At 42.9% G+C, this 23,974-nt stretch overlaps 1 long non-coding RNA gene across 1 annotated transcript in view; it reads left to right on the top strand.

Annotated features, from left to right (window-relative positions):
• LOC140733153 (uncharacterized) overlaps positions 1–23,974 on the top strand; it is a 149,915-nt gene that overhangs the window by 12,394 nt on the left and 113,547 nt on the right. The window contains exon 2 of the long non-coding RNA XR_012100233.1: positions 11,912–12,134. This is a non-coding gene — a long non-coding RNA (uncharacterized lncRNA). The remainder of the gene's footprint in view (positions 1–11,911; positions 12,135–23,974) is intronic.

A 23,974-nucleotide genomic window follows, 5' to 3' on the forward strand; every position in this document is an offset into this window, starting at 1 on the left:
TGAATATGTAAATTCACCTAAACAAATTATGAAATCATTATTATGAGCATGAGTATACTAGATCGGCAAAGTTAGCCAACAAATAATTAAACTTTTCCAAAGGGCACTGAGAGTCAAAATTGAAGAACATTCCTCCAAAAACAGCATTCCTCAAAAAACAGAACATTAGCAAAATAAGATAATATATCATCAAATTACAGCAAAAAATGGGTGAAACAATAACTCGACTGCTGAAGGGCGTGAAGCAAACTTTTGACTTGCAAGGGGCTGCAGACAACCGGAAGGGGAATGAATCGTGCACTCCTGGGACCTGCATTGTTCCCTTGAGGTTACGGTGCCTTAAGTACAGTTTAAGATGCTTTGCACTTCAATATGGGTAGGCAGGAGGTCATGGGATCATGGTGCAGTGGGTAAAGTGGAAGGAGACGGAAAACAGGAGAAGGTGAACGGAACTGGAACGCTGCTGAATGTGATGGTGAAAAAAAATCAATCAGGATCTTCCACAGCATTGCATTTAGTGTTGGTCACCCTGGCAAAGGAAAGATGACAGATGCCATAAAGGTTTACTAGGATGTTTCCATGATTGAAAGAACTGGAATATAGGGAGACTGGGGCTTGCGGCAGAAGAGACTGGTAAGAGGTGAACTTACAGAGGTGTATAAGATTGTGAGGGGCACAGGAAGGTTGAATGCACACAGTCTTTTTCCTGGGGTCAGAATCAAGAACCAGATGGAATAGATTTAAAGTAAGGGTGGGGGTGGGAAGAGATTTAAAAAGGACCTGATGGATAACTTCCTCATGCAGAACATACGGAACAAAATGCACGAGAAAATGGTTGAGGCAGATACAGCAAAAGCATTGAAAAGATACTTGGATAGGAAAGGTTTAGAGGGTAATGACTAGCTTAGATGGACATTTTGGTCTTTACGGATGAGTCAGGACAAGGGGCCTGTTTCCATGCTATATGACTCAATGATTCCGTAAGGAAATTGGATAAAGAGGAATTTGCAGGAAAAAATTGAGGATTGAAGCAGATAGGACTGCCCCAGGAGGAGGCAGTGTGGAATCAGATGGCTGCATGCCCTCCTCCACTCTGCAACAGTACAATGATTCTATTACCTGAGTCATTGGTAGGAGGAAACACCAGAGAATAGGCCCGTAGGCCTTAACCAGAAAAGCTGCCATTCTGCAGTGGGACCGTGACAAAGCAGAGAGCATTGCTGACTCACAGCTCTGGCAGCCTGGGTTCAGTACCAACCTCGGACACTGTGTGGAGTACACATATTCCCATTACCCCAGTGTATATGTGAGTGGCATAACATGTGGGGAGTTAATGGAAATGAGGGAAGAGTCAAATAGGATTGATGGAAGTGGGTGGTGCCAGTGAACTACGTGACCAGGGGCGACATCCTTCAGATGATTCATGAAACTACTTCTTCTCTTCTTTAACACCTTATTTTTCAGTTAAGTGTGGTTCTGCTCCTGTTAGAGCCTGCGATCTACACTTTGGAGGTGTGTTTTTGGGCTGATTGTGCAACCTAGTGTTTTGCTGTCTCCGAGGGTGTTTGGAGAGGTATTGGGAGAAGTGTGTGGCCTTAATGCCAGGAAGCCCAGAGAACAGGGCCTGAGCCCACGATCGACTCCGTTTCTCACCGACCTCAATGATTAGAGTGTCGAGGAAGATTGGAATCACTGAGGCAAGAGCGAAAGGCAAGCTGTGTTCAGCGCTGTTTACCAGCATCTTGCTCACTGCTGCCTGGAGGAAGGTCCCTGTATTCAAATGGTCTCTCTTCCTCTCCCTCAATGCTGTTGGAGGATGAAGGGTTTAACTGATGCGGTTTGTAGATCATGTGTTTCTGGTTTCTGGTCTCTCCTTTCTCCCGTTGCTATGTTGTGCCATTTTGACTGGGGTGGCCTGCAGATAACAACACAGACAGCACCAGATTGGAAAGAACTGAACTGAATATGGCTGGGCTCTTGGTGTTTTATATTCTGTGTTTTCTGCTTGTTTTTTTGCCACTTGTGCGATTTGTTCTTTTTTTGTGAGTTGGGAGGAGTGGTTGGATGTATTTAGTTGAATGAGTTCCATGTTTTTTCTTTGTCTCTTGGCTGTCTGTGGGAAGATGACCCTTAGGGTCATACACTGCATACATACTTTGATAATAAATGGACTTTGAATAGGTCACTGATGGTTGGCCCACACTCAATGGCTGAAACGTCCGAGTCTACGATGATTCAAGATTGTACAGGTACATCACCCTCAGCTAGAGAGACTAAAGCTTTCGGATTTCAGGTTTCATATGTGGTCCACCAGAGACTGAAACATCTGTAGTAATCCCTGTAATCAAGGAAAGTGAAGGATAAGATAACACCCAAGTGCTGGAGGAACTCAGCAAGTTTGGCAGCATCTACAAACGGAAATGTTTCAGGCCGGGACTGGAAAGGAAGGCATGCTGACTTGCTGGTTTTCTCAAGCATTTAGTGTGTGTTTCTCCACATTTCCAGCATCAGCAGGATCTCTTGTGTTCCCGAAGGATAAGGTGACCGAAAGAGAACATGAATAGATGAAGGCATCTTACAGCTTTATGAATCTATGATTCTATGACTCCTGCATGGATCGTGGTATTCAGTCTGTCCATCACACAGGTGTTCCTTTGGCCAGTCTTGCTTCTATCTCTCGCCAAACCCTGTCTTCCTGTTCTAATTCTTAGGACAGGTGTTAACGTCAACCAACCTTTCTGTGATAAAGCCACAGCCATGGCTGGCCATTTGTGTGGAATAATTGATATAGAAGGAGACAGCATAGACACAGTCCCTTTGATCCAGCATGTCCACACTAACCATTATACACCCATCTGCACTGTTCCTCCCCCTTGGCACTTGGACTGTAGCATTCAATGTCTTGAACATTCAAGGGCGCTTCTAAATACTCGTGAGAGTCAAAGTGTTAAATGCAGTTCATTCAATACAACAATGAACAAGAGAAGGGTGGGGCCCTGGCTCTGATTACCCACATTGTTGAAAGCACTTGGCAGCAGATGGAAAGCAATGCTCAGCTGTTATTAGAACAACCAAAGAAAGCCTCTCTATTTCTCAATCCCTGTATGTCCAAGAGGAGAAAGTAATGAGATTCCGACTGAGAGCAACTTGTCAAATTAACGCTTGCAAGTTGGGCCAGAGAACTGTCATGAAGGTCTGCTTTACCACAGTTAAATATAATTAAGGAAGACAAGGTCACATTACAACACACCCTCCTCCAGCTGAAGGGACAAGGAAGTGAATTGCTCTGAAATCCCCATTTGACTACGTGCGATGTGTCCCAATAAAACTCCCAAGGCCAGGGGAGAGAACATCAGTTGGCCAAAACACCCAAAGAAATTCAATGGGAGAAAACATTAATCCATTAACAAACAATAAACTTCCTTTACAAACATTAATTGCTTGAGAGTCTTTGATTATGAATAGTTTTTCATAAATTCTATTTATTTTCCTATAAATGTCTACAAGGATGTGTATCTCAAGGTAGTATACGGTGATATATATGTAAGTACTTTGATAATAAATTTACATTGATTTAGACCGACACAGCTACAGATTGCCTGCAGTCTCTCATCCATGTTATGCTAACAACATCTCCCAAAGCAGCAGTCTCCTCACACCAAGATGTAAGGACGTCAGGTGAAGGAGAACACCGCCATTTACAAATTCCCTTCCAAGCCACACACCATACTAACTCGGTATGTATCACCGGCAGTTGATCATCACTGTCTGCATCTCAGAACTCCCTTCCCAGCAGCATTGTGGGAGCACCTGACAAAAAGAACCATAGTGGCTCAAGAGAGTGGTTCACCCCCATCGTTGCTAGGGAAGTTAGGGTGGGGTGGGTAATAAATGGGACATTGTAGAGATAAAGGCACATTCTGTTAGTTTTCCTTCTGCCTGGACTCACTGAGATTTCTTCAACTTCTCCTTTTGAACTTTGTCCACCAATAACACTCGGTGTCAGTGGAAGGAGATGATCTGGATATTAAGTGAAACAATCAGCAGCCCCTCGACTCCCTTCTGTAGCAGATACACATCTGATGAGTCATAGATTTGTGCGGCACAGAACTTGAAGAGTAATGTAATTGAGAGAAATGTTATAATACACAACCACTGATATTGAGGTGGGGTTTCTCTTCAAGAGACTGGTCTGACATTATTACGTAAAGGGTTTTAATGTGCTTTTGTGTGTAGATTTTGGAGTTCAATAAAATATGTTATGGGTTTCATTAAGCATAAAACGCCTCACTTCATTTTATTTGTGAAAACCTACATTGGTAACCCCGATGCTTTGGGACGATTCCAGAGCTATTGAACATGTTGGCCAATGCAGTCGCTTTGAAACTGCTGGAGTTTTGGAAGCAAAATACAGTTGGCTTGGTTTGAACAAGCTGAGGTTCAATTCACTCCCTGAGAAATCACCACTGACGATGCCAAATTCTACTATACGGTAGCGTCACACAGCAGTTTCACGGCTACCTGAGTGGTGAATCTTCTTGAACACCCACCTGAGCACAATAAACATTGATTGCTGAAAACTCACCTATCACAGACTTTTGGATTATCGGAGTCTGAGCACGACAAACAGTTGCTCTCCTTGCCCAGCATTGGCAATGCTAAACTTTGGAGGTAATTGACCTCATGCCATTTCTCCTGGCAAATCACCATCCTTGCTTAATCTTTTCCTTTCCAATATTTTTATTAATTTACATATAAGAATACAGAGTACAAAAAAAATCAATATATTATGCTAAATCGCATATAAAGACTCCTTACCCTATATTCATACAGATTAATTAATTCATAACATTGAAATATAGTAATTTTATTATATAAAAATTTCTAACCCATTACCAAGACCAAAGTTGATTAGTAAAGAAAAAAAAGGAAAAAAATATTAGTCATCATCTGTGCTTTAACAGCAAATCAAAGGTTTTGAAAATAATTCAAAAAAGGTCCCCACAATGTTTGAAAGTCTTGGCTAGATTCAGAGATTGAACATCGAATCTTCTCTAAATTTAAACATGACATCACATCATGTAACCATTGGGCATGAGTGGGGGGGCTGCATCTTTCCACTTAAGCAAAAGCGTTCTTCGGGCCGTAAGAGAAATAAAAGCCAAAATGTGCAAGTCAGATGACTCCAAAATAATATCCTTTCATCCAACAATACCAAATAAAGCAGTCAAAGGATTAGGCTAAAATTTACTTTGAAAAGTATCGAGAAAGTTTGAAGTACTTCTTTCCAATATTTTCCAAGACACGGACATGTCCAAGACATATGAATGAGTGAAACATCTCCATTATTACATTTATCACAATATGGAGATATAGCTAAATAAAAACGAGACAACTTATCCTTGGTCATGGAACACTATGGAACACTTTAAATTGTAGGAGAGAGTGGCAGGCACATAACAATGAGGTGCATTTCCTAAAAGTCCTGATAAGAATCTACTAGATGTAATTTTTAATTTGAAACCTTTTTATAATGGATCTATATCTAATATTTATAATATGCTGTTGGGAATGAGAAGTGTTCCTTTTAATAAAATTAAAAGTCTTTGGGAACAAGATTTACAGACTTCAATTTCTGAGGAAACTTGGAATCAAATTTTTTAATTGGTTAACACTTTATTGTTTAATTTTTTAAAAGAGCTTTTCATTCAGCAAGTGCCTGATCAAGTTCGAATAGCACTTGCTAATGCACCCATGATGGACTATAGGGAGCTTGCTAAAATAGCTGATAGCCTACACTCAGCTAGACAGTGACGCATCATTCCTCCTCCTTTCCCTACCTCAGTAAGCCCAATCAGCAAAGCTGCCAACATAAGGACGTTTGTGTCTGAGAAACAGACAATGCCAGGTCTATGCTTTTACCACGATCGCTTTGGTAGGAACTCTAGGAGGTGCCAACTGCCTTGCTATCACTGCATCGGGACATCAGAGGTCGGTGAACACCATGGGTTCCAGCTGCCAGGGTCACCCACTGTACATTACGGGCACCCTTTCAGGGTGACACTTCCTTTGTCCTGCTGGCATCGTTCATCGATGGGAAGCAGGTAAAGAGTGACGAAGCCTCGCTGAAGGCCGCCAACAGCAACAAGATCCAGACCTACGGGACATGACCGGTGATGCTCTGCTTCAGTGGTCGAAGTTATATGTGGGACTTTACACTGGCTAAAACGGCTTGACCTCTGCACGGTGCCATTTTCCTGTCTGCCCAAAGACTCTTAGTCAATCTTAAGAACTGCCGGCTTGTGGATGTCAAGGACTTTGGGTCGTTACCCTGCTCCCCCAGTGAATTCCCCACAATGACTCTGTCAACCACATACATCACTACATGTGAGTTTACTTGACAACTGGGTGAATTCCCAGACCTCACCAAGCTCGCACTCTTCACCAGCGTCACCAGACATGGGGTCTGTCACACAAGTGGCCTGTCAGTCCATGCTCGCACACGTAGACTGGACCCAGAAAAGCTGGCAACCTTAAGGGTTTGTCAGCATGGAAAGACTTGCCATTGTATGCCGGTCAAATAGCCCCTGGGCTTCACCCCTCCATATGGTCCCCAAGTTCAATGGTAGCTGCCTCACATATGGCGGTTACCAAAGCTTTAACATGGTCACCACCCCCGATTGTTACTCGGTCCCACACGGTCAAAACTTTTCAGCACGTTTAGCCAGAAAGTTAATTTTTTTCCAGAGTTGATCTGGTTAGAGGTTACCATCAGGTGTGCTTGGAGGAGGTTCCCAAAACAGCTGTGATAACCCCGTTCGGTCTTTTTGAGTTTCTACACAGGATGTTTGGGCTGAAAAATGTAGCACAGACTTTCCAGCGGCTGACAGACTCTGTATTAAAAGAGTTCGATTTTCTTTTTGTTTACCTGGATGACATACTTGTCACCGGTGCATCCAAATCTGAACATGTGTCTCATTCCGCACACTTTTCAAGTGCGTAAGCAACATGGGTTGATTATTAACCCTGCTAAATGCCAATTTGGGTTGTCAACCATTGACTTTCTCAGCCATCACATCGATACAGAAGGTGCAAAACTCCTCCCATCAAAGGTAGCCGCTATTATGGATTTCCCACCGCCCCGCACTACTAAAAAACTACAGGAGTTTCTGGCGTGGTGACCGTCATGTGGATCATGCCACAGACTGGAGACAGACAGTTTTCGACTCTATCCGTGGCCTCTTGCATCCGGGCTGGAAGGCCTCACAGAAAACGGTTGCACTAAAATTTATATATAATATAGAATATATAGATGCTGCCTGGCCTGCTGCGTTCCACCAGCATTAAGCCGTGACTCTCTGGCAAAGCACTCTGGATGAGCTGAGTAACCTAATTCAGCTCGTATATCATATGTTACAGGGATAAGAGTTCAACGCAGGCAAATGGTAGCCCGGACATTCAACCAGGTCAGCCCAAGGGCCTGTTCTTGTGCTGAATAACTCATGACTGTATGACTTAGAAACATTTTGCAACGTGAGTGCAGATCTCTCCTCCTTTCTCTCACTTTGCAAGCAGCTTCCTCTCGAATGTTTGAGACAGAAGGTTACAGACTGGAAATATTAACACTGTTCCTCCCTCTGCAGATGGTACATAACCTTCAATTGCTGTTTTTATTTCAGATATCTGCTTTGCATTTAGCTCTGTAATTTATTCTCCTTTGAGGGAGCTAAGCTTCCTTGGCAATCACGTGGCTTGACGTTCTTCGGAAACGCATAACTCCAGATTTACAGCACATCCTCTTCCCTTCCTTGACAGGACCGTGTTTGTACAAGTGCATCATCTTTCAGACTTCAAAGCGACCCTGTGTACAGTTCAGCCAGGAAACAAGGGAGCTCTAAGATTCTCTCACAGAGTGGCTCTTCTTCAAAATATCAAAGTCATAGAGCAACACAGCACCGAAACAAGCCCTTTGGCCCAAATCATCCATGCCCATCAAGTTGTCTACTTCATCTAGGCTCATTTACCTTCATCTGACCTGTATTCCTCTAGATCTTTCTTTGTCATATACTTGTGTAAGTGTCTTTAAAATGTCATTAAACCCACCTCTGCCACTTCTGGTAGCTATTTCCACAAACCCACATCTGTGTGCAAAAAATATGCTCCATGGAGCCCCTTTTAATCTTTCTCTTCCCATCTTAAACCTATGCCTTTACTTTTAGACTCCCCTACCCTGGAAAAGAGACTGTGACTAGCCTCCTTATCTACGCCCCTCATGATTTTACAGACTTCTGCAAGGTCACACCTCAGCCTCCTACACTTCAAGGAAAAGAATCCCAGCCTGTGCTACTTTTCACATTACCTGGTAGTGATCTGGACGATGAGCCGATAGCTTTGTGACCAAGTTTGCGGACGATACAAAGGTAGGTGGGGGGCAGGTAGCATTGAGAAAGCAGGGTGTCTGCAGAAGGACTTCGACAAATTGGGAGAATGGGCAAAGAAGTTGCAGATGGAATACAGTGCAGACAAGTGTACGGTCTTGCACTTTGATAGAAGGAGTGAAGGAATAGACTTTTTTCTAAACAGCAGCTGCATTCAGAAATCAGAGGTGCAAGGGGACTGAGTGGAGGATTCCCAAACGGTTAACTTGCAGGCTGAGTTGGTAGTAAGAGAGGCAAATGCATTGTTTCCATTCAATTCAAGATGACTGGAATATAAAAACAAGTATGCCGTGCTGAAGTTTTGTAAGGCATTGGTCAGACCACATTTGGTAGTATTGTGAACCAATTTGGACTCCATGTCTAAGAAAGGATGTGCTGGTATTGAAAACAGTCTAGAGGATATTTATGAGAATGATCCAGGGAAAGACAGGGCTAATGTATAGAGAGTGTTTGATGGCTCTGGGCCTGTACTCACTGCAGTTCAGAAGAATGAGGGGGGAAATCTCATTGAAAACCACCAAATATTGAAAGGTCCAGCTAGAGTCAACTTGGCAGGATGTTTCTTACAGGGAGGAGTCTATGATCAGAGGACAAAGCCTCGGGAAAGAAGTACATCCCTTTAGAACAGAGATGAGAAAAAAATTCCTTAGCCGAGGCTGGTGAATCTGTGGAATTCACGACCAACAGTCCACTGTGGAGGCCAAGTAATCTGGTATACTTAGGGCAGAGTTCGATAGATCTGTGATTAGTAAGGGTATCAAAGGCTGTGGGGTGAAGACAAGAAAATGGGTTTGAAAGGGAAAACAGATCAGACGTGACTGAAAGGCAGACCAGACCTATGGGTCAAATGGTCTAATTTTACTCCCATGTCTACGATCTTATAGCCTTCTCACTAAATTAGGCCTTTTGCCGCATCACATCCCCGCTGACCTTTGCACCCACCTGTGCATTTTTCTTGCGTTACCATCAGCAATTCAAGTGCTTGTCCAAATGCCTCATAAATGTTGTGAGAGCCTCTGCCTCCACCACCTCCTCAGGTAATGTTCTCCAGATTCCAACCACCCTCTGTGTGAAAAAAATGGTAATTGTTTTTGTTATTGTCATCTTTAGCGGGGTACGGTGAAAAACTTTGTTTTGCATCCCATCCAAACAGATCATTTCATCACATCAATACATTGGGGTAGTACGAGGGAAAAGAAAAATGGAATGCAAAATATTGCAAAGGAAGTGAAGTACAGGAAGACAAGGTGAAAGGTCATAGTGAGGTAGACTGAGAGAGGAAGATGCCGTCTTATCATAATAGTGGACCATTCAATAGTCTTATATCAATGGGACAAAAGCTGTTCTTGAACCTAGTGGTACAGGATTTCAGGCTTTTGTATCTTCTACCCAATAGGGGGTAGTAAAAAAGAGAACATTCAGACACAAGAGAGACTCATTCACCTCCGCAACCATTTTCCACTACTTTGCCAATGCAATCTCACCACTGGGCACATCTTTCCCTTCCCCACTCTGCTTTCCACAGGAATCGCTCTCTCCTCAACTCCCTTGTCCACTTGCTCCTCTCCACCGATCTTCCTCCAGGTATTTAACCCTGCAAATGGGCTGTGTCACACCTACCCCTACACCTCCTCCCTCACCACCATTCTTCCTACTCCCCTCTGTGCCCTCCTCCACCCCTTTTGTTTTCCTTTATTCTTCTCATCCAGTCACCCCTTCTCTTTCTCCTAACATACCCTCACAAAGTACCATCGCCTACACTTTCCCTCTGGTTCTCCACCTTCCCTTTATTCCATGGTCTATTGTCCTCTCTTGTGGTATTACAACTTAGTCAACCCTTTGCCTCTTCCACCTATCACCTCATCATTCCCACTTCCCCTCCCACTACCTACCTAATTCTCCCCCTCACCTGGATTCCACTATCACCCACTAGTTTGTGCTCCTCCCCCTTGTCCCACCCTTTTACTTTGGCTCCTGTTCTCTTTCTGTCCGGTCCCGATGAAAGGTCTATGCCCAAAATGTTGACTGTTCATTTCTATTCATGAATGCTGGGATCCTCCAGCATTTTGTGTGTGTTGTTGAGAGAATGTTCAGGATGGATGGGGTGTGAGATTATTTCTCAGGGCAGTGAGGAATGTGGACAAGTCTGTGGAGAAGGGGATGAATCCCTCTCAGATCCCTTTCCTCAGAAGGTGTGAGTGAGCTGCTTTCTTGAACTATCACAGCCCTTCTGATGAATTTGATCCAAGGGTGCGTGGGGGTGGGATGTTCCAGGATTTCGTTCCAGCAACAATGAAGAAATAATGGCATTTTCCAAAGGTAGTTGTCTGTCTTGTTGGGGAAACTACAGATAGAGCACTTGGAGTCCTAGAACCATAGAACTATAGAACACTACAGCACAGTACAGGCCCTTCAGCCCTCCATGTTGTGCCGACCCATATAATCCTTATATTAAAATAAAGTACTAAACCCACACTACTCCATAACCCTCCATTTTTCTTTCATCCATGTGCCTGTCCAAGAGGCTCTTAAATATCCCTAATGTTTTAGCCTCCACCACCATCCCTGGCAAGTCATTCCAGGCACTCGCAACCCTCTGAGTAAAAAACTTACCGCTGATGTCTCCCCTAAACTTCCCTCCCTTAATTTTGTACATATGCCCTCTGGTGTTTGCTATTGGTGCCCTGGGAAACAGGTACTGACTATCCACCTTATCTATGCCTCTCATAATCTTGTAGACTTCTATCAAGTCATTCATTAACTCAATCCCCCAGTTAATGAAGCCTAGCATCCCATAGGCCTTCTTAACTACCCTATCAACTTGTGCAGCGACCTTGAGGGATGTATGGATTTGAATCCCAAGGTCCCTTTGTTCATCCACACTCTTAAGTAACTGACCATTAATCCTGTACTCAGTCTTTGTCCTTCCAGAATGCATCACCTCACACTTGTCTGGATTGAACTCCATCTGCTATTTTGCTGCCCAACTCTGCAGCCTGTCTATATCCTCTTGTAACCTTCAACCACCTACAGCTCCTCCAATCTTTGTTCTTGTTCTTCCAAGTCCTTGTTCTTCTTTGAATTGGAGGTTGTGATTCCCCAACATCTCAGCCAAGCCAGCTTCCAGCAACTATAATCAGGCAGGAGATATAGAGGTTCCACATCACCAGGTTCTCAAACAGCTGCTTCCCTTCAACTATTCAGTTCTTGAACCAACCTGCAACAACCTTAGTCACTGACATTAGTATAACAACACCATGACCACATTGGGCTGTGCTTTGTTCCTTCCTGTAAAAATTACATATAATTTGTTTAATTTATGTTTTTTGTGTGAATGGTGCTTCATATATGCTATGATGCTGATGCAAGTATGTTTGTCATTGCATCTGTGCATACATTTATTTGTGCATATCAAAATTCTAAAGTTCAAAGTAAATGTACTTATATATCACCCTCATATTCATTTTTTTCAGGTGCTCATAGTAAGTACAAGAAATACAATAGAATCAAAGAAAGACCATTCCCAACAGGATGAACAAACCACCAACGTGCAAAAGGCAACAAACTACAAATACAGAAAGAAAGAAAAAAAGAAATAAAAGATAGAAACAAACAAACAAGCAATTGATATCAAGAACATGAGATGAAGAATCCTTGAAAATGAGTCCATAGGTTGTGGAATCAGTTCAGTGATGGGTGAGTGAAGTTATCCCCTCTGGTTCAAGAGCCTGATGCTTGAGGTGTAATAACATTTCCTGAACCTGGTGGTGTGGGTCCTGAGGCTCCTGTACCTTCTTCCTGTTGGCAGCAGCATGACCTGGATGGTGGGGTCCTTGATGATGTCTGCCGCTTTCCTGTGACAATTCTGCATGTAGATGTGCTCGATAGAGTTGAGGGTTTTACCTGAGATGGGTTGGGCTGTATCCAATACTTTTTGTAGGTTTTCCCGTTCGCAGGCATTAGTGCTTCAAAGCAGGATGTGATGTGGTCAGTCAATCACCTCTCCATCACACATTTTAGATGTCATGCCAAATCTTTGCAACCTTCTAAGAAAATAGAGGCACTGCTGTGCTTTCCTTGTAATTGCACTTACGTGCTGGACCCGGGACTGGGCCTCTGAAATGGATAACGTCGAAGAATTTAAAGATGCTGACTCTCTCCGCCTCTGATCCCCAGTGAAGTTCTTTCGGTCTCATCCTCCTGAAATCAATAATTAGCTCCTTGGTCTTGCTGACATTGAGTAAGATGTTGTTGCTGTGGAACCATTCAGCCAGATTTTCAATTTCCCCCTATATGTTGATTTGTCACCACCTTAGTTTCGGTCAATGACAGTTGTGTCATCAGTATACTTGAATGACAAAAAACTCAACTTTAACTTTGAGTTGTGACTTTGACATTGCTGCAGGAGGAGCCAGGGTGAGTGACTGCACCATCTTTTGGACCCAGTCACTAACACTGATATCTTCTTACTTCCTCCATGACAAACCCCTCACCTCCTTCCCTTGTACTGTTAGAAACTTACAACTCTTATTTTTCCTTTTCAGACCTGATTTAAGGACTCAAACCAAAATGTGTAATCCCTCCTTTTGCCTCCAAGGAGGTTGCTTGCCCCCACTGAGATCTTCCAGCATTTTGATTTTTGTTTTTGGGGGTGGGGTGGGGGAGGAAAATAATGGGCAAATGAGAATAGGAGCTAAAACAACAGGGGGTGGAATGAGACTGATGGGACTGACCTGAGAGCCAGCATAAACAAGGTGGGCAAACAACCTCCTTCAATGACATGGGGAATATGAAATAGCAACAAACTAAAAATTTATTTTGGGGCCCATGGCTTCCTGAAAGATGGTAAAGCCAGTGCATGGCATGCTTGCCAGCATTGACTATCAGAGGCGGGAAGTCACGTTGTAGTTATATAAAACAAGAAAGCTGTGCGGATTTCGGAGAGGCTGCAGAAAAGGCTCACCAGAATGCTGCCTGCTTTAGGGCGATGAGCTATAAGAAAATGTTGGATAGACTTTGGCTGATCTCTCTGGAGGATAATAAAAGTTTATAAAATTATATGAGGCATAGATTTGGAAGGCAGTCAGAATCCTTCCTCAGGGTAGAAATATCAAGTACGAGGGCTAATTTTTAAGGTTAGAGGGTGTAACTTTAAAGTTGACTTCTGGGGCAAGTTTTTTGTTATCATGGTAGGTGTCAGAGGCAGCAATTGAATTAGATATGATGGTGGAGTTTAAGAGGCTTTTAGACAGACACATGAACATGCAGGATGGGGTGATACAGATCATGTGCAGGTAGCTTTAGTTTCACTTAGTACCATGGTCATCACAGACATCGTGGGCCGAATGGCCTGTTTCAGTACTCTACTCTTCTATGTCAATTTTCTGTGAATCTCCACACAATTTAATGATAAAACATATCACACAATGCTGCAATGCTGGCTTTGTTTTTACGAAGTGTTTAAATGACATTTTTGATAAATTTACGATTGATAATCTTTTATTAATAAATCAGGAAATTGGGTCAGTGTAAGTAGTCATGTCAATGAAACTGCCTGATCTACTAGATCTGAATAACTATGTTAAATACCTGTCTACTAGGAAACTTCAGAAGGTCATATTATGGAATAGTAGACAGATTTCAAGTAAATTATGTTCAAAGGCTTTTAAGATGTGAATCCCTAAAAAGGATGCTTCCTTTAACGAGCCTCTTTGAAGTCCAGCAATTAAATAGAATAAACTGTGTTTTGCCATGGTGATTAATACAAGATGAGGTGTAGCCAGCTTTGTGTGCTCAAAAGGTTCCAGTGCAATTGCATAAAATCACAGAAATGCAATTAGTGCAGGACTTTCATTGAAGAATGAAAGAAATTTGCTTTTGGATGAACTCATGCAATTTACACTGAATCATCAGAAAGGTAATGTGGAAATTTCAGGCCAGGTGATCTAATAAAAGGAGGTGACTATTGTCTGGGACCGTTGGAGATGACTGAATAGTAACATTGTACCATCAATGGCTATATTTATTACTGTTTCTGTAAACCACCCCACCCAATATTAATGTGCTGGATTATCAGATGCAATCTGGAGCTGAATTCCCAGAGGTGAAGAAGGAGTGCCTGCCCTTAATACCAAGGCAATATTTGACTGAGTGTGGAATCAAAGAGCCCTGGTATCAGACAGAAAGCACTCCACTGGTTGGTGCATCTCAAGTACAAGGATGAACTTCGGGGGAAAATAACCTGTTGATGCTGGAAATCTGAAACAAAAACAAAAAGTGCAGATGAAAGACAGATAACAATAAAATCAGTGAAGAGGGTTATCAAGATTTTCAGAGATTCTTGATCAGATGGCTAAGAGGACCAAGGAATTATAATTTAATTTTGAGAAGTACAATCACCTGTCATTCTCCTACATTGTAGCCTCATCAGTGTCTTGTACAACAGCATCAAAACATTCCAGCTTCTATACATAGTTCTGATTGATGAAGGACAGTGTACCAGACATCTTCTTTCCCACGCTGTCTACTTGTGATGGCACTGCCAAGGAACTATGTACTTGTACACTTATGTTTCTCTGTTCTACAACACACCCAAGCCATGTCATTCACCGTGGAGTCCTACCCTGGTTTGCCTTCTCAAAATTCAATACCTCACACTTACCTGATAATCATCTCCAACGACAATGATACCACCTACTTCCTGCAATAATGCCAAGCAACGGCATTTACAAGATGAAAAAGTCTAATGAAATTCCCTCTCTATTATTATCACTAAACCTTCACCGAATCCTTATGCAACACCTTTAACCTGAAACCTAGCTGAACAAACCACATGCCTATGTGTGGGGTCTGTTGGTTATTTTTTTTACTGAGATACAGCGCAGAACAGGCTCTTCCATTCCTCTGAGCCAAGCTCACTCAGCAATCTCCCTATTTAACCCGAGCCTAATCACGGGACAATTTACCAACCAGCATGTTGTTGGACTGTGGGAAGAAACAGACGGAGGAAACCCAGACAGTCTCAAGGAGAGCGTACAAACACCTGACAGGCAGCAGCAGGAACTGAACCCACGTTGCCTGTACAGTAAAGCATTGTGCTGACCACTACACTACCGGGCTGCCCTAAGGTTTGCTTTAAGATTCTCACTATCTGATTTCCCCAGAGGTCTTCTACCCAATATCGTCATCAGAAATCCTTCCCCACTTCCCCGAGTAAATGCGGCTATGGAAATCTCGCCACCATCAGTGACAAGACAGACCACTCGATGGTCTCCATACCCTCATCCCTGAGGATCAAGGCCTCAGAGAGAGAGAAGGTTTTACCAAGGTGGGCTTAAAGTAAAAGAGTTCAAGGCTGATGAGTCTGTGCTGCTTGCTTCGGGTGTAGAGAAGCTATGAAGCTGAGGCAGAGGGTGTGTTAAATGAGGTTTCCAATCTTGGCTGGCTCTGGAACAATCAAGGATAGCAGAAAAGTCAGAAAAGCTAAAGTGCTGGTCATTGAATTCAAAGGGGTGGTGCACAAGCTTCTGTTGAGAGCTTTAGATTCATAGCAGTGAGCATTACCAATATCCATGTGGCCAAAGTGCAACGGTGCCTCTGCTCCGACAGGAGGACAAAAACAAAAATCAGTAATTAAATTTCTTTAGCCTCCTGAGAGATTAGAAACACTGTTTACCCCACTAGTTGTTATAAATGCACCACAAAAAGCATCCTATTCAGGTGCATCACAGTCTGGCATGGCTCTGCCTGAGACTGCAAGAGAACTGTGGAATGTAGGAGACTGGGGGGTTATCTGATTGAGGTATAAGATGATGAGGGGCATAGACTGGGTGAGGGCACATAGGTTTTTCTCCCCCCAGGAGATGCAGCTAAAAATCCAAGGGCAGAGAGTTGAGATCAAAGTCAAGAAATTTAAAAGGGACATTGGGGGTAGCTTCTTTGCTCAAAGGGGGTTTATATTTGGAATAGTGGTTGAAGTAGCAATGTTTAGAAGCCATCTAGGTCAGTATGTGGACAGAAGAGGTCAGAGGGCTGTAGGTCAAATACAGACAAATGCAGGGAATAACTCACTGGGCCATACAGTCAGAATGGATTAGTAGGGCCGAATGGCCTGTTTCCATGCAGTTTGAGTATGAGCCTATGCCACAGTAACAGCATCTACAAGGTGGTCTGCAACAGTTCACCAAGGTTTCAGAGACACCATCTGCCACGTTCGTGACCCTTACCGGCTAGAAGGTCAAGGGTGGCAAAAGCATGCTGGACACACCCTAGAAGCCACACACCATCCCGACTCAGAAACATTTCACAGTTCCTCCACCGTCACTGGATTAAAATTCTGCAGCAATATTGTGGGTACATTAAGGATGGCAGTGGTTCAAGAAGGTGCTTCTCCAGGGATGGGCAATTACTGCTGGCCCAGCCTGCAAAGGCCTTGAGCAAATAAAACATCAACCCACCACTCTTCATACATCAGTGTTGCCATCCCAACAACAATCTAGAGAATATATAAACTGAAAATCATATTGACGAGTCTGCCAAAAGTAAACATCAAGCTGATTTACACTCACTTATGCTTTATGACCTCCTGAACATGTGGCAGAATAAATCTATCAACTGTAAAGTGTGTCAAGTATGCTTAATTAATGTAGATATCTATTACAGAGATCATACATCAAAAGGAATTTAATTAACTATAAAATACGTTCCGATATCCTGAGTTTATAAAGGTGTTAAACAATAGCAAGCTCCTTCCTTCCATATTGGCCAATAGTTGCAATGATTGAATTTGTGTGCAAACGTGCTTGAATGAGAGAGAGAGAGAGAGAGAGAGAGAGAGAGAGTGTGTGTGTGTGTGTGTGTGTGTGTGTGTGTGTGTGTGTGTGTGTGTGTGTGTGTGTGTGTGTGTGTGTGTGTGTGTGTGTGTGTGTGTGTGTGTGTGTGTGTGTGTGTGTGTGGCAATGGCTCAGTATCTGAACTAATATTACTCATCCTCCCATTGTCGAGTTTGACACAAAACTCATTGTCTAAGCGAACATCAGCTTCCTGACTCACACGTTGATGCTTATAATTATAGTGCATCTGTATGTCTACTACTCTGAGCACGTGTGTTGAAATGAATGTCAAGGAGGGGTGAGGTATTTGAACAGGTTTATCATTTTTGTCTTCCTGTCATCATAATTACATTTGGATTTGATCTGTAATCCTCTGATCCTACTCTGAAGGCACAGCAGATTTTTTTTACGATATGTGTGTTTGATATTATGTGGGCTGCACTGAATGTCAAGCATTGTGGAAATAATCCTAACAATGGATGAAGTGCCTTGCTCTGTGCCTTTCCTGTAGATACTGGACATTTCCCCCCACAATTGTCACTCAAGGCAACCACCCGTCTCAGTTTTCAATGGGAGCAGGTGAAGAGGACACAGTGCTCGATGGTTTATCACAGGAGGAATAGCTTGTGTTAATATGACATCTTCCAATTTCTCTGGTTTGGTGTTGGCTTATTATTGTAATATGTACCAAGATACAGTGAAAAGCTTGTCTTGCATACTGTTCAGACAGATCCGTAGATTGAGATGGAGCAAGGTAAAACAATAACAATGCGGAAGACTGTTCTTCAAGCATCAGAAGGGAAGTGTTGAGGAGAACCGAGCACAAAAATACAGAGGCTATGCTTCAGATGTATAGGGCACTGAGAAGGTTCAGGTCTGGAACTAATGTTGGCTTCTTAGTTACTACAACACAGACTCAACCCGTTAGGTCCATTCCTTCTCCCATTAACCTCCACCCATTGGCAGCTCAGCTTACAGTGGGGGGTATTTACAGCAGGCAACGAGCCAACCAGCATGCCTCTTGGAAATCAAAGGCAAACATTCTGCTTTCACAGGGAAATGTGCAAACAACACAACACCAATGGTCAGGATCAAACTAGGCAATAAGGTAATACGTCATACAAACTGAATAGGGCCATTCAGCCCATCAAGTCAGCTCTGCCATTCAAACAGGGCTGTATTTTCACCCCATTCTCACCCCTTCTCCACAAAACTCAACCTCCCCCTTGCCAACTGGAAATCTATCAACCTTTGCATTAGGTACACCCAACGACGTGACCTCCACGGGTCATTCTGGCAATGAGCTCCACAGGTTCACCACGAACTGGTCAAAGAAATTCCTTCTTATCTCAGTTCTAAAGGGATGTCCCTTTATTCTGGGTCCTTGGGTCCTACTGGAAACACCCTCACCAGGCCAATATCCAGGCCTTTCAGTATCCTGTAGGCTTCAATAATATTCCTCCTCTGCGCCCCCTGCCCCCCATCCCATCCTTCTGAACTCAACCCATATACAAACCCAGAGTCATAAAACACTCCTCACACGAGAAGGCTTTCATTCCTGGGATTGTTCAAGAAACTCGGGTCTCCAGAGCTGTGAGGTTTCAGCACTACAACACTTTAACACTTTATTTTAAGAGTGAGTGACTTCCTCTCCAGTGCCCCATACCCCTTTTATGATATGACAACAGAAACTGTAAGTGGTTTCCATCCAGAGACATTAATCCAAATCCCATGAGAGCAGTTAGGAAATTTAAAATTCATACAGACATGAAGCATGGAAACAATCCCTCAGCCCAAGCAGACTATACTGACTATGATGCCCATTCAAGCAGGTCCCATTTGGCCACATTAAGCAAAAGGAACTATCTTGTTCAGCTGCTCCCACTTGCCCACAGGACAAATCCTTCTGAACCTTTCCCACTACCTTTTTGAAAGTCATTGTACTTGCCACAGAATCTTTGTCAGCCTGTTCCATGTCTGTACTACCCTCTCTGCAAAGAAGTTGCCCTCAGTTTATTTTTAAATCCCTCCCGTCTCACCTTAACTCCTTTGCCATCTAGTTCTCGATTCCCCAGGCCTGGGTAAAAAAAAATACTGAGTTGGGTGAGTTCTGAGTCTCCTATGCTGCTCGAGAAACCGTTCTACCTTGTTGAATCTCTCCCTGTAGCTCATTCCCTTGAGTCCTGGCAACACCCGTGTAACTCTTTTCTGCAGTCACTGGGAGCAGTCCAGAGGACTGGACTAATACATGGAATGGGCTGTTTGTCTTCTGAAGAAAGGTTGAATAATCAAGGCTTGCATTGGTTGGGATTTGGAAGAGAAAGAGAGGACTTGAATGAAGCATATAGGATTCCAAAGGGTTGGCAAAGCGGATGTGGAGGGTGTTTTCTCTTACAGTATTTGAGGTCATTTTTTAAAATAAAGGTTTACTCCTTCAAGGCAGAAATGGGTGAAAATGTTTCCCTTAGTGTATATTGAGCCTTTGGAGTTCTTCCTCAAAGCTGGTGCGAAGAGAGCCTTTGATTATTTTTAAGGCAGAGATCGAAATATTCTTCATAAACCAAGAAGTCTCTTTGTCCTTTCGTGAATCTTAAAGTTTCAAGATAAAATCTATTCTTGGCCCTGGCTTTTGTAACTTCTGCCTGATGGGGAGAGAGGAGAAATGAGAACAGAGGTAGGAAGGGACGTTGACTTAGGTGGGCTGCTTTCCAAGGCAGAGAAAGGCATAGGTAGAGTCAGTGGAGACTTTAATGTTTGTGATAGACTGGGCTGTGTTCACAATTCCTTGCAATTTCTTACTCTCTTGGGCATGAGAGATTTGTCCAGAAAGGAGGCTATCAAATTATACAGCCTTGTCTTCACAGAAAATGGTTCTGGTGCAGACCCAGGTTGATATCACAGCAGGCATGCCACCTTCAACTAAGTCTCAGATGAAACTGTATGTCTGTTGGCTGCCAGAATTGAGGAGGATAGCCCAAAGGCTTCCCACACCAGTCAACTCAGGGAACTACCAACAGAAATCCTTCAGACTCACAAGAAAGATAAAGAGATTTGGTATGTCACTGAAGATTCTGGCAAAACTCTACAGATATACAATGGGAAGTTTCATAACTTGACTGGTTTCATAATAGCCTGATATGGGAACCCTAATACACAGGAAAACAAGAGACTACAGAGGGTGATGGACTCAGTCAGTTCTATCACAGGTACAGCTCTTCCTACTTTTGAAGACATCTCCAAGAAGGTGTATTTCGGGAAGGCAACATCCACCATCAGGGACCCTCAGTGGCCGGGCCATGTCTTCTTCTTGTTGCAGTCATATAGAAGGTACAGGAGCTTGAAGTCCCACACCTCGAGGTTCAACAGCAGCCTCCCCACTGCATCAGACTCTTGAACAAACCTGAGGAACTCTAATTCTACCTCGGGCAATATTTTCTCAACTTGCACTGATGTTATTCATTCTGTCAAACAACAGAAAATCTGCAGATGCTGGAAATCCAAGCAACACACACAAAATGCTGGAGGAGATCACTTTTTTTTCCAGTCCTGATGAAGGGTCTCGGCCCGAAATGTCAACCGTTGACTCTTTTCCATAGATGTTGCCTGGCCTGCTGAGTTCCTCCAGCATTTTGTGTGCTTATTTATTTATTTATTTATTTAGCATTACAGTGTAGAGTCAGTCCTTCCGGCCTTTCAAACCACGCCACCCAGCAATCCCCAACAACCTTGATTAACCCTAATCTAATTACAGGACAATTTACAAGGACCAATTAACATACCCAATATGTCTTTGGACTGTGGGAGGAAACCAGAGCACCCAGGGAGAAACCTACACATTCCACGGGGAGGACGTAGAGACAGCGCCGGAATTGAACTCTGAACTCCGATGCCTGAATTCTGTAATAGTGTCGCGCTAACCATTACTCGATTGTGTAAAGTTGCAAATTTTATTGCATGAGTTATGTATACTTTATGTTAATTTAAGCTTGCTTTTGTTTGTCGTGTTTGTAATGAGTTGTGCTGTGGAAGTAAAAATCTAATCGTCATGCATTATATCCTGGGTATGTATTCCCACCACAATGAACTTGAATCTCCTGCCATCTCACTTGAATGCTTGACACCAGACTCCTGAAGCAATGCTCTTCTGAACTCTGCCGTGGAGGAGAGTACCAGTTGGATTCAGGGATGCTTGAAGATGCTCAAAGCTTCCTCAAAGAAGTGGAACATCCCCACGGACTCCTGTGATCTCTGACCCATGACCGCTCAAAGTGTGGAGTCAGGGGTGGTGTTGACAACCTCAAGTTCACGCATTGGGAGCACACAGAAGCCCTGTCTGTGTAAGCAGCAGAAGGAGTGGAGCATCCCATCCACCTGGTCCTCAGTCTTCTGTCCCTTCTGTGGAAGGACCTGTGCTTCTCCACACTTGCAGAACAAAGTGGAAGCAAGACATCCCTGATCAGGAGGAACTGCGGAAGAGAGAGGAGTCTTTGGAATTAGAAACTGGGCTGTATCCTTGTGCATTTTGCATAATAGTATCTCTTAGATGTCCTTGAAATTAATAATTAATTTTCAATTGAATGCAATTGGCAACTACCTACCTACTAACGATATCTCAGACCAACAATACAGTATCAATCAACTTTCCTGTGTTGAGAATGATTTAAATTACAGTCATAAACTGTTTATAAAAGATTTTTAAAAGATACATCTTTACTTAATTTTCTCTCTAGATTTTCCTCTCTGCCAATCAATCTTATCTTCCTATTTCTTTATTTCACCTGCTGTGCTTCATTTAAGTCAAATTCGCCATGTTTCTTTCTGATTATTCTAATTCCATTCATATTCTCAAATTGGTCTCAGCACTCAACCTTTTCCTTGATGATTCGATATTTTTCAATGCATGGTCTTTATCCAGGGGAAAGAAACCAACAACTAGAGATGCAAGTTAATGGTGAAGAGGAAGAGATTTATAAGGAAGGGACCTGAGGGGCAACTTCTTTGCACTGAAGTTGGTATGAAATGGAATGAGCTGCCAGAGGAATTTGTAGAGGCAGGTACATGAACATTTAAAAGAGATTTGGTCAGGTACATCGATAGAAAAGGATTTGGACCAAATGAGACTATCTCAGATGAGCATCTTTATCAGCATGGATGATTTGGGCTGAATGGCCTGTTTCCTTGCTGTGTAACTCTATGCCTCAATGAGTCTAAAAATTTTCAATTCTGGATTTAATGATTAAACAACTCAAAAGCTGAACTAATTGTGCACAATGTGAAAACACAGTACTCTGCAAAAATCTTGGGCACATGTAAAAATAATTCTGTAAAGCGAAGATGCTTTGAAACATAATGAAATGAAAAGTTTCTCGATATTTAAAAATTGCTATGAAGAGCAGAAAACAGTAAGAAACCTAAATCAAATCAATTTTTGGCTTGTCCACCCTTGGCTTGTCTTTAAAACTGCATCAGTTCTCTTGGATACATTGTCATACAGTTTCATAAGAAAATTGGCTGGTAGATTGTTCCAAACATCTTGGAGAACTTGCCATAGTTGTTTTGCAGATTTAGGCTGTTTCATTTGCTTCTGTCTCTCCAGGTAATCCCAGAAAGCCTTAATGATGTTGAGATCTGGCTCTGTGGAAGCCATACCATATGAAGCCATATTTAAAAAAATCTAGTGTGCCGAAGGCTTTTGCACAGTACTGTACCTCCAGATTATTTGCAGTAAAATTGTAAAATTTGTCTGTCAACTCGGTTTTAACCATTATTCTTGGCTTGAGTTACGCAGAATGCGAAAGCAAACCTGCCCGTGTTCTGGTGGTACTGTTGCATATCCAGTGGAGCCTCTGCCTCACAGCTCCTGACCTTTGGTGCTGTCTGTGCGGAGTCTGCACGTGCTTTCTGCAAGCTTTGCCTGGATCCCTCCCACAACTGTACATTACCCCTCAGATGGCAGGAGATTTTAGGGATAGATGCAAGGGAATAGTCCACAGAGAAATAAGTGAGAGATTAATATTACTCCGAGTTGGTGTAGACTTGATAGCAAACTCTTATTTCATTATAATATATGAAGCTCATCATAATCAGGCTAGCGATGCCAGGAGTGTTCTATCAGGCGTCAGAATCAGAATCAGGTTTATTATCACTGGCATGTGACGTGAAATTTGTTCATTTAGCAGCAGCAGTTCAATGCAATACACAATCTAGCAGAGGAAAAGAATAAATAACAAATAAAATAAAAAATAATAATAATAAAAAAGTAAATCAATTACATATATCGAGTAGATCTTTAAAAAGTGCAAAAACAGAAATACTGTATTTTTAAAAAGTGAGGTAGTGTCCAAAGCTTCAATGCCCATTTAGGAATCGGATGGCAGAGGGGAAGAAGCTGTTCCTGAATCGCTGAGTGTGTGCCTTCAGGCTTCTGTATCTCCTACCTGATGGTAACAGTGAGAAAAGGGCATGCCCTGGGTGCTGGGGGTCCTTAATAATGGACGCTGCCTTTCTGAGACACCGCTCCCTAAAATGTCCTGGGTACTTTGTAGGCTAGTGCACAAAATGGAGCTGAGTAGATCTACAACCTTCTGCAGCTTCTTTTGGTCCTGTGCAGAAGGCCCTCCATACCAGACAGTGATGCAGCCTCTCAGAATGTTCTCCATGGTACAACTATAGACATTTTTGAGTGTATTTGTTGACATACCAAAT

Source organism: Hemitrygon akajei, chromosome 9 (genome assembly GCF_048418815.1).
Source record: "Hemitrygon akajei chromosome 9, sHemAka1.3, whole genome shotgun sequence".
In the NCBI taxonomy this organism is placed as follows: domain Eukaryota; kingdom Metazoa; phylum Chordata; class Chondrichthyes; order Myliobatiformes; family Dasyatidae; genus Hemitrygon; species Hemitrygon akajei.